Source organism: Artemia sp. Qi Xiang Cuo, chromosome 11 (assembly GCF_049724085.1).
Source record: "Artemia sp. Qi Xiang Cuo chromosome 11, ASM4972408v1, whole genome shotgun sequence".
Taxonomy (NCBI): Eukaryota; Metazoa; Arthropoda; class Branchiopoda; order Anostraca; family Artemiidae; genus Artemia; species Artemia sp. Qi Xiang Cuo.
The window spans coordinates 37,933,772-37,946,123 of NC_142804.1; positions in this window are offsets into that span (position 1 = coordinate 37,933,772).

Sequence of the window (12,352 nt, forward strand, 5' to 3'; positions counted from 1 at the left end):
TAACAAACATTGTCACTCCAAATTCATCTTACGCTAAAACTGCCCGTGTGAACCTCCCTAAAAGGCAATATGTAGCAGATATCTTCTGTGCAGAGATTTTCGATGTGTTAGCTTTTTACTTTTAAAATTGGGCTTCCCATGGGGAGAAAATGTTCGCCCAGAAGCCTCATAGTATTACGATGTAAGTAAGTGAAGTAAGTAATACAGCATTGGAAGATTACAGTCCTTACCGGCGGTATTGATCTCCGTTTCATGGCCCTCCAGCCAAAAAATGCAATGGGGGGGGGCTGACGGCCAGCCATCATGTGCTTTCGCACACCCTTCCTGCTTACTTTCACCAGGTTTTTCTAGGTTCCCATTTATAGCTGGGTCGACTCTGGCTGCCCTTACAGAGTCAACCCACTAGGGAGGTTTCTGAAATACGGCTATACGCTTACCTTTTTTACGGTAGGCTTAATGGTGGTAGTCATGTAAAATAAGGTAAAAGCGTCCGTTTAGATTAGAATTCGTGGTAACAAACTGTAAGTTAGGAGCGACCCGGCTCAATAGTAGCCAAAACTCTAAGAAACGGAATTTTGATACCAATAGATACATCAAAAGAAATGGGTTTTTATGCTGATTTTAAATATATAAGTTTAATCAAGTTGTGTCTTACCCATCAAAACCTACTAACCTGAGAAAATTTGCCTGATTTTCAAAAAAAGGGAAACAGCCCCTAAAAGTCGTAGAATGTTAATGAAAATCTCACCAACAAATTTAGCATATAGGAGAACCCTACTGCAGTAGAGGTTTCAAGCTCCTATCTGCAAGAATGTGGAATTTGGTATTTTTTGCCAGAAAGATCAAGGATGCATGTTTTTTTCTTTTTTAGGGGTGATTGTATCGGTCCAGTGGTCCCAGAATGTCTCAAGAGGGCTCATTCAAACGGAAATTAAAAGTTTGAGTGCCCTTTTTGAGCGACCAAAAAATTGGAGGGCAACTAGGCCCCCTCCCACGCTCATTTTATCCCAAAGCCACCGGATCAACATTTTTAGATAGCTGTTTTGTTCAGCATAGTAAAAAAAATCTAATAACTATGTATCTGAGCACGACTTAATCCCCCACAGTTCGTAGGGGAAAGGCTACAAGTTATATACTTTACCCATTGTTTACATATAGTATTGGTTATTAGGAAGTTTACATACGTTTCCAGGAGGGATTTTTTTTCTGGTGGGTGTCGGAGGGTTCGGGGGGAGGAGGTTACGTGGGAGGATCTTTCCATGGATAAATTTTCATGGGGGGAGAGAATGTTCCATGAAGGGGGGTGCTGTTTGTCCCACCATCATTTAAAAAACGATCAGAAATCAGAGGCAACGCTATGGCGTTGCCTATAGTAAAGGCCATACGGCTCCAATGTTTTAATATTTTTTTCCCAGAGGCACTTCATGTGGAAGGGATTATCGTAGAAACTTCAAAGGGGACTAAATCGAATGAAAATCGAGAGTTCTAGTGCCCTTTTTAAGGGTCAAAAGTGATTGGAGTGCAACTAGCCCCACCCCCCCCCAGTCATCATTCCTCCAAACACCTCCAATCAAAATTTTAAGATACCCATTTTGTTTCATCGTAGTTGATTTACCGATAGAAAATATATTCTGAAGGAGGACACCCCCCTCCCAAAACCCTCAGGGCAAGGTTTTTAAGTTATGCCCAGGGATCATATAAGAACGGGGTTGGCACAGTGTATTATTTATTATTTTTTTCCCTTTAGAGCAGGGCACCGCGTATCGAAGAAGTTGTCGTAGAAACTTCAAAAAGGACTCATTCAATTGGAAATTGGAGTGGCTTGTGGCCTTTTTAATAGTCGAAAGTCATTGGAAGACAACTAACTACCCTTCCACGCCCACCATTTCCCAAAACACATCCAATCAAAATTTTGAGATAGCCATTTTGTTCAGCGTAGTTGATTTCCCGATAGAAAATATATTTTGATTACCCTTCCACGCCCACCATTTCCCAAAACACATCCAATCAAAATTTTGAGATGGCCATTTTGGTCAGCGTAGTTGATTTCCACATAGAAATTAGTAGGGAGGGCATAATGAATATGAAACGAACACATGTGCTGCCATCTACAATTAAGTCTAACGTCAAGCTTACATAATTTATTCAAGGATTCTCGATCGAGTCTAATGGGGTCAAGGTCAATTGATTTGTTGTTGTTCGTGTAAGTGTAATGACTCCAGGGGGAAGTTCGCACATGTGCATTAACGGGGGAGAAATGTATTGATCTAGGACAAGAGGGGGAAGTGGATTTCCGAGAAATTGATTTGCATAAATGAAGGGGAGAGGACTTCCGAGAAATTGATTACATAAAAGAAGAGGACAGAATTTCTGAGAAATTGATTTGTATAATCGAGGGGAATTATTGATCTACGAAAGGGGAAACAGAAATGACATCACTTGTTTCCTAGGACGTATACGAGGCTCTAAAGAGATAGAAATTCTATTTTTAAAAACGGCTTTTCTGATCTTTAGGTTAGAGTGATAAATTAATATTCTATCGAAACCTTAATAATGTAGTTAGGAATACTTATGATATGAAGCGATTAACATAGGAAATGGTTTTACAGAAATTTTAAATGCAACAACGCAGGGCTGACAAAACAAAAGGAATAAGAATAAATTAAGCTTAGGGGATTATTTGGGCGAAACAGATTTAGACATTTTTGAAGATTATTTAAGCGAAACCGTTTGAGACACTTTGGAAGATGATTTGAGCGAAACAGTTTGAGACATTTTAGAAGATGATTTGGGGTGAAACTCTATGGTCGCTATAATACACAAGTTCCATTTGAACAGTGTTGTGAGGTCCCCATACCCCAACCCCAAAGGACCCCCCTACCCCAACCCCAAAGGCCCCCCTACCCCAAACCAAAAGGGCCCCTGGTGCCCCCAAACGGCCCCCGGTGCCCCCAAAGGGCCCCCGAGACCGCAAAGACCCCGCCGGTGCCCCAAAAGGGCCCCCCAACGCCCCCAAAGGGGCCCAAAAGAGCCCCCTCCCTAGTTTAAAGTTTTAGTTTGATATTAGTTTACAATTTTATTTAGAGTTACAGTTTAGTTTAGTTATAGTTCAGAGTCTAGAGTTGCAAGTTAGAGTATCAGCACTTAGAGTTTTATTTAGATTAATGTTTTATTTTGGTTTTAATTAAGTGTTTTGAACTTGTTGTTTAGTTTTAGCTAAACTTTTTAGTTTAGAATTTAAGAATTTAGTTTAGAATTAAGAGTCTTAGTTTAGACTTTAGAGTTTAGAGTTTTAGTTAGAGTTATAGTTTAGTTTAATTTTTGTTAAGAGTTTTAGTTCAGAGTCATAGTTTAGTTTTAATTAAGAGTTTTAGTTTAGAATTTAAGTTTTGGTATTAGCTTACAGTTTTAGTTAGAGTTATAGTAGTTAAGAGTTTTATTTTAGAGTTTAGAGTTTTACTTTAGAGTCTTAGCTTAGAGTTTTAGTTAGAGTTATAGTTTAGTTTAGTTTAGTTTTACTTTAGTTAAGAGTTTAGAGTTTTAGCTTAGAGTCTTAGCTTAGAGTTTTAGTTAGAGTTGAAGTTTAGTTTAGTTATAGTTAAGAGTTGAGAGTTTTACCTTAGAGTCCTAGCTTAGAGTTTTTGTTAGAGTTCTAGTTTAGTTTAGTTTTAGTTAAGAGTTTGGAGTTATACCTTAGTCTTAGCTTAGAGTTTTAGTTAGATTTGAAGTTTACTTTAGTTTTAGTTAAGAGATTGGAGTTTTATCTTAGAGTCTTAGCTTAGAGTTTTTGTTAGAGTTCTAGTTTAGTTAGGTTTTAGTTAAGAGTTTAGAGTTTTTACCTTAGAGTCTTAGCTTAGAGTTTTTGTTGAAGTTCTAGTTTAAGCTCTTAACTATAACTATACTAAACTTTAACTCTAATAAAAAAACTAAGCTACGATTCTAGGCTCAAACTCTGAGATCTTAACTAAAACTTAACAAAAGTTCATCTCTAGCCAAAATTCTAAGCTATTATTCTAAAATATAACTCAAAACTCTGAAATAAAACTAAACTAACCTTCAAATCTAACTAAAACTCTAAGCTAAGACTCTAGGGTAAAACTCTAAACTCTTAACTAAAACTTAACTAAACTAGAACTCTAACAAAAAACTCTAAGATAAGACTCTAAGCTAAAACTCTGAATTCTTAACTAAAAATAAACTAAAATAGAACTTCAACAACAAATCTAAGCTAAAAACTATAAACTCTTAACTTAAACAAAACTAAACTAGAATTCTAACAAAAACTCTATGCTAAGACTCCAAGCTATAACTCTAAACTCTTAACTAAAACTAAAGTAAACTTCAACTCTAACTAAAACTATAAGTTAAGATTCTAATGTAAAACTGCAAACTCTTAACTATAACTAAACTAAACTAGAACTCTAACTAAAACTCTAAGCTAAGACTCTAAGTTAAAACTCTAAACTCTTAACTAAGACTAAAGTAAACTAGAACTTCAACAAAAACTCTAGGCTAAGACTCTAAGCTAAGACTCTAGGCTAAAACTTTAAACTCTTAACTAAAACTTAACTAAACTACAACTTTAGCTAAAACTCTAAGCTATGACTCTAAGCTAAAACTCTAAATTCTTAACTATAAATAAACTAAACTTCAACTCTAAATAAAACTCTAAACTAAGACTCAAAGTTAAAACTCCAAACTTTTAACTATAGCTAAACTTTAACTTCAACTCTAACTAAACTCTAAGCTAAAACTCTAGGCTAAAAGTCTACACTCTTAACTAAAGCTAAACTAAACTTCGACTCTAACTAAAACTCTAAGATAAGACTCTAAGCTAAAACTCTAAACTATTAACTATATCTAGACCTTAACTCTAACTAAAACTATAAGCTAAAACTCTAAATTCTTAAATAAAACTAAACTAAACTAGAACTTCAACAACAAATCTAAGCTAAAAACTCTAAACTCTTAAATAAAACTAAACTAGAACTCTAACAAAAACTCTATGCTAAGACTCTAAGCTAAAACTCTAAACTCTTAACTAAAACTAAAGTGAATTTCAACTCTAACTAAAACTCTAAGCTAAGACTCCAAGGTAAAAATCCAAATTCTAAACTATAACTAAACTAAACTAGAAATCTAACAAAAACTCTAAGCTAAGACTATAAGGTAAAACTCTAAACTCTTAACTAAAACAAAATTAAACTAGAACTTCAACAAAAACTCTAAGCTAAGACTCTAAGCTAAGACTCTAAAGTCTGAACCAAAACTTAACTAAACTACATCTTTAACTAAAACTCTAAGCTATGACTCTAAGCTAAAATTCTAAACTCTTAACTATTGCTAAAGTAAACTACAAATGTAACTAAAACACTAAGCTATCATTCAAAGCTAAAACTTTAAACTAATAACTATAACTAAAACAAAGTAGAACTCTAACAAAAAACTCAAAGCTAAGACTCTAGGCTAAAATTCTAAAATATTAATTAAAACTAAAATAAAACAGAACTTCAACAACAACTCTAAGCTAAAAACTCTAAACTCTTAACTTAAACTAAACTAAACTGGAATTCTAACAAAAACTATAAGCTAATACTCTAAGCTATAACTCTAAACTCTTAACTAAAACTAAAGTAAACTTCAACTCTAACTAAAACTCTAAGTTAAGATGCTAATGTAAAACTCCAAGCTCTTAACTATAACTAAACTAAACTAGAACTCTAAGCTAACACTCTAAGGTATAACTCTAAAATCTTAACTAACACTAAAGTAAACTAGAACTTCAACAGAAACTGTAGGTTAAGACTTTAAGCTAAGACTCTAGTATAAAACTTTAAACTCTTAACTAAAACTTAACTAAGCTACAACTTTAGCTAAAACTCTAAGCTATGAATTTAAGCTAAGACTCTAAATTCTTAACTATAACTAAACTAAACTTCAGCTCTAACTAAAACTCTAAGCTAAGACTCAAAGCTAAAACTCCAAACTTTTAACTATAACTAAACTAAACTTCAACTCTAACTAAAACTCTAATCTAAAACTCTAGGCTTAAACTCTCAACTCTTATCTGTAGCTAAATTAAACTTCAACTCTAACTAAAACTCTAAGCTAAGACTCGGATCTAAAACTCTAAACTCTTAACTATAACTAAACTTCAACTCTAACTAAAACTCTAAGCTAAGACTCTAAATTCTTAACTAAAACTAAACTAAACTAGAACTTCAACAACAAATCTAAGCTAAAAACTCTAAACTCTTAACTAAAACTAAACTAGAACTCTAACAAAAACTCTATGCTAAGACTCTAAGCTAAAACTCTAAACTCTTAACTAAAACTAAAGTGAATTTCAACTCTAACTAAAACTCTAAGCTAAGACTCCAAGGTAAAAATCCAAATTCTTAACTATAACTAAACTAAACTAGAACTCTAACAAAAACTCTAAGCTAAGACTCTAAGGTAAAACTCTAAACTCTTAACTAAAACTAAAGTAAACTAGAACTTCAACAAAAACTCTAAGCTAAGACTCTAGGCTAAAACTCTAAAGTCTTAACCAAAACTTAAACAAACTAAATATTTAACTTAAACTCTAATCTAGGACTTTAAAATAAGATGATTTACTCTTAACTATAACTAAACCTAACATCAACACTAGCTAAAACTACAACATAATATTCAAATATAAAACTCAAATGTCTTAAAAATAGCTAAACTAAACTCAAACTCTAGCTAAACTCTAAGCTAAGACTCTAGGCTAAGACTCTCAACTCTTAACTATAACTAAACTAAAATTCAACTCTAAATAAAATTCTAAGCTAAGACTCTAGTCTAAAACTCTAAACTCTTAACTAAAACTAAACTTCAACTCTAACTAAAACTCTAAGCGAAGACTCTAAGCTAAAACTCTAAACTCTTAACTAAAACTAAACTAAACTAGAACTCTAACAAAAACTCTAAGCTAAGACTCTAGGATAAAACTCTAAACTCTTAACTAAAACTAAACTAAACTAGAACTCTAACAAAAACTCTAAGCTAAGGCTCTAGCCTAAAACTCTAAACACTTAACTATAACTAAACTAAGCTTCAACTCTAACTAAAACTCTAAACTAAGACTCTAAGCTAAAACTCTAAATTCTTAACTAAAACTAAAGTAAACTATAACTCTAACAAAACATCTCAGCTAAGACTGTAGGCTAAAACTCTAAACTCTTAACTTTAGCTAAACTAAACTTCAACTCCAACTAAAGCTCTAAGACAAGACTCCTGGTTAAAATTCTTAATTCTTAACTATAACTAAACTAAACTTCAGCTCTAACTAAAACTCTAAGATATGACTCTAAGCTAAAACTCTAAATTCTTAACTATAAATAAACTATGCTTCAACTCTAACTAAAACTCTAAGCTAAGACTTTAAGGTAAAATTCTAAACTATTAAGTAAAACTAAACTGAACGAGAATTCTAACAAAAGCTATAAGCTAAGACTCTAGGCTAAAACTCTAAAACTATTAACTATTACTAAACTAAACTTACACCCTATGAAAAGGTCTAAGCTAAGACTCAAGGCTAAAACTCTATACACTTAACTATAACTAAACTAAACTAGAACTTCAACAAAAACTCTAAGCTAAGACTCTAAGCTAAAAACTCTAAACTCTTAACTAAAACTAAACTAAACTAGAACTCTAACAAAAACTCTAAGCTAAGACTCTAAGCTAAAACTCTAAACTCTTAACTAAAGCTAAAGTAAACTTCAAATCTAACTAAAACTCTAAGCAAAGACTCTAAGTTAAAACTCCAAACTCTTAACTATAACTAAACTAAACTAGAACTCTAACAAAAACTCTAAGCTAAGACTCTAAGGTAAAACTCTAAACTCTTAACTAAACTAAAACTAAACTAAAGTATAACTCTAAGTAAAACTCTAAGCGAAAAATCTAAGGTAAAACTCTAAACTCTAAACTAAAATTCTTAACTACTGTAACTCTAACTAAAACTCTAAGCTAATACCAAACTGAAAATCTAAAGTAAAACTCTTAATTAAAACTAAACTATAACTCTAAACTAAAACTCTTAACAAAAATTAAACTAAACTATAACTCTAACTAAAACTCTAAACTCTAAAGTCTAGACTAAGACTCTTAACTAAAATTAAACTAAACTATAGTTCTAACTAAAACTCTAAGCTAAGAATCTAAAACTAAAACTCTAAACTAAAACTCTTAACTAAAGCTAAACTACAACTCTAAACTGAAACTCTTAACTAATACTAAACTAAACTAAAAGTGCAACGAAAAACTCTAAGCTAAGACTTTAGGCTAAAATTCTAAACTAAAACGTTTAGCTAAAACTAAACTACAAGTTCAAAACACTTAACTAAAACTAAAATAAAATACAACACTAACTAAAACTCAGCAAAAAAGTGCTGAGAGTCTAACTTGAATCTCTAAACTCTGAACTATAACTAAACTAAACTATAACTCCAATTAAAACTGCAAGCTAATATCAAACTAAAACTCTAAACTAGGGTGGGAGGCTCTTTAGGGCCCCTTTGGGAGGGCGGGGGGCCCTTTGGGGGCACCGGGGGGTCTTTGGGGGCTCGGGGCCCTTTGGGGGTGCCGGGGCCCTATGGGGGTGCCGGGGCCCTTTGGGGGGCACCGGGGGCCGTTTGGGGGCGCCGAGGGCCCTTTGGGGTTGGGGTAGGGGGTCTTTGGGGTTGGGGTAGGGGGGCCCTTTGGGGTTGGGGTATGGGGACCTCACAACACTGTTCAAATGGAACTTGTGTATTATAACGACCACAGAGTTTCGCCCCCAAATCATCTTCTAAAATGTCTCAAACTGTTTCACTCAAATCCTCTTCTAAAGTGTCTCAAACTATTTCGCTCAAATCATCTTCTAAAATGTCTCAAACGGTTTCGCCCAAATAATCCCCTAAAAGGTAATTTCTGCGTGTTCCTTTTGTTTTGGCATCCCTGCGCTGTCACATTTGAAATTCCTAGGAAACCCTTTTCCGCGTTAATCTCTTCATCTCTAAGATTTTCCTAGCTACACTATTATGGTTTCGATAGAATATCAATTTATCACTCTGACCTAAAGATCAGAGAAGCCATATTTAAAAATAGAATTTCTGTCTCTTTAGAGCCTCGTATAATTCCTAGGAAACAAGTGATATCATTTCAAATTCCCCTTTCGTAGATCAATAATTCCCCTCGATTATACAAATCAATGTCTCAGAAATTCTGTCCCCTTCTTTTATGTAATCAATTTCTCGGAAATCCTCTCCCCTTCATTTATGCAAATCAAGTTCTCGGAAATCCACTTCCCCCTCTTGTCCTAGATCAATACATCTCTCCCCCGTTAATGCACATGCGCAAACTTCCCCCCTGGAGTCATTACACCTAGACGAACAACAACAAATCAATTGACCTTGACCCCATTAGACTCGATCGATAATCCTTGAATAAATTATGTAAGCTTGACGTTAGACTTAATTGTAGATGGCAGCACATGTGTTCGTTTCATATTCATTATGCCCTCCCTACTGAAATTATTTTTTTGAGCAGAACACTCCCCCACAACCTTCAGGGCAAGGGTTGTAAGTTATACCCTGGGGGCATGTAAGTTTTTTATAGAAGGCGTTGTCGTAGAAACTTCAAAAAAGGCTCATTCGATTGGAAATTCAAAGAGCTAGTGCCCTTTTTAATAGTCAAAAGCGATTGGAGGGCAACGAATTCCCGTCTCACGACCACCTTTTCCCCAAACACATCAAATCAAAATTTTGTTATAGCCATTTTATTCAACATAGTTTTAAGTTTTCGAAATTAGATCTTTGAGGATGACACCCCCCCCCCCGCAGCCCTCAGGGCAAGCATTGGAAGTTATGCCTTGGGGGCATATAAGGTTTTGTATAGACAGCACTTTCGTAGAAACTTCAGAAAGGGCTCATTCGATTGGAAATTTAAATGGTTAGTTCCTTTTTTAATAGTCGAAAGTGATTCTAAGGCACCTAACACCCCTTCCACGCTACCATTTCACCAAACACATCCAATAAAAATTTTGATATAGCCATTTTTTTCAACGTAGTTGAAAGTTCTGGAAATTATATATTTGAGCAGGACACTCCCCCCACAGTCTTCAGGGGCAAGGTTTATAAGTTATGCCCTGGGGGCATATATGGTTTTAATGGAAGGAATGTTCGTATAAACTTCAGAGAGGGCCATTTGATTGGAAATTGAAAGATCTAGTTCACTTTTTAAGCGTCAAAAGATATTGCAGGGTAGCCAGCTCCCCCCCCCAAACCTCTTTTTCCCAAATGCATCCAATAAAAATTTTAAGATAGCTATTTTGTTAAAAATAGATTAAAGATCATATAACAAAAATTTCGGTGTCGACACAACTTCCCGGGCCCGGGGGCAGGCGTTGTAAGTTATACACTGGGGCATATATGGCTCTTATGGAAGGGATGCACGTATTCACTTCAAAGAGGGCTCATTTGATTGGAAATGGAAAGTTCTAGTTCATTTTTTAAGATTCAAAAGAGATTGGAGGGCACCAAGCCCCCCCCCTCCACGCCCTTTTTTCCTCAAACCCTTCCGTTAAGAACTGTGAGATAGCTTTTTTTAAAAATAGTTCAAAGACCATATAACAAAAACTCCGGGGCCGACACAGGCCCCCAGGGCTCAAGGGCAAGTGTTGTAAGTTATGTCCTGGGCGAATATATGGTTTTTATTGAAGGGATACTCGTAAAATCTTCAGAGATGGTTCATTTGATTGAAAATTGAAAGTTCTAGTTCAGTTTTTTAGAGTAAAAAGAGATTGGAGGGCACATTGCCCACCCACCCCCCCCTCCACGACCTTTTTTCCTTAAACCCATCCGATAAGAACTTTGAGATAGTTTTTTTTTAATAGTTCAAAGACAATATAACGAAAACTCCGGGGTCGACACAGCCCCCCAGGGCCCCAGGGCAGGTGTTGTAAGTTGCGCCTTGGGGAAATATATGGTTCTTATTGAAGGGATACTCGTAAAAACTTCAGGGGTCAACACAGCCCCCCAGGGCCCGAGGGCAGGTGTTGTAAGTTATGCCCTGGGGGAATATATGGTTCTTATTGAAGGGATACTCGTAAAAACTTCAGAGATCGCTCATTTGATTGGAAATTAAAAATTCTCGTTCAGTTTCTTAGAGTCAAAAGAGATTGGTGGGTTACCAACACCCCCCCCCTCCCCACCCTAACGCCCTTTTTCCCCCAAATGTATCCAATAAAAATTTTGAGATAGACATTAAGTTAAAAATTGCTCAAAAGTCAGATAAAAAAAAAAACTCAACAAAAAAGTTGTCGTCACAACCCGCCAGGACCCGGGGACAGGCGTTGTAAGTTATGCCCTTGGGCATATACTCGTATAACCTCGTATAACTCGTATAACTCGTATACTCGTATAACCTTCAGAGAGGCTCGAACTTACTTTTTAATGGTAAAAGGAGATCCAAGGGCAGCTAGCCCCCCCACGCCTTCTTTTTCTAAACCCATCTGATGAAAATTTTGAGATAGACATTTTGTTAAAAATAGTTCAATGGTTGGATAAGAAAAAATCCGGTATCAAAACAACCCCCCAGGGCCCGGGGAAAGACGTTCTAAGTTATGCCCTGAAGGCATGTATGGTTCTTATGAAAGGGATGCTCGTATAAACTTCAGAGAAGGCTCTATTTATTGGAAATAGAAAGTTCTAGTTCACTTTTTAAGAGTCGAGAGAGTTAAAGGGCAACTAGCCCCCCCCCCCCCCCCCGAGCTCTTTTTCCCCCAAAACCCTCCGCTACAAATTTTGAGATAGCCAGTTTTTTTGGAATTTTTTTAAAATTAGATAACAAAAACTCCCCCCATGGCCCGGGGATGGGATTTGGTAAAGTGTTGTCCTGGGGGCGTATATGGTTATTATGAAAGGGATGCTCGTATGAACTTCAGAGGGGGCTCATTTGATTGGAAATTGAAAGTTATAGTTCAATTTTTAAGAGGTAAAAGATATCCGAGGGTAACTAGCCCCCCCCCCCAGACACACACCCTTTTTCCCCCAAGCCCATCCAATAAAATTTTTATAATAGCCATTTCATTAAAAATAGTTCAAAGGTCAGATAAGAAAAATTCCTGTGTCGACGGAACCCGCCAGGGCCCGGAGGCAGGCGTTATGAGTAATGCTCTAAGGGCATAAGTAGAAATGACCCTAAAGGTCCGACGCCCACACCATATATGGGCATAGAGTCATTAGGGAGAACACGTTGTTAATGGGGTCAATGACCTCTTTTTCCAAGGTCGATTTATTTGTTGTTGTTGTTGTTGTAAGTGCACGCTCTCAGCGAATGTCAA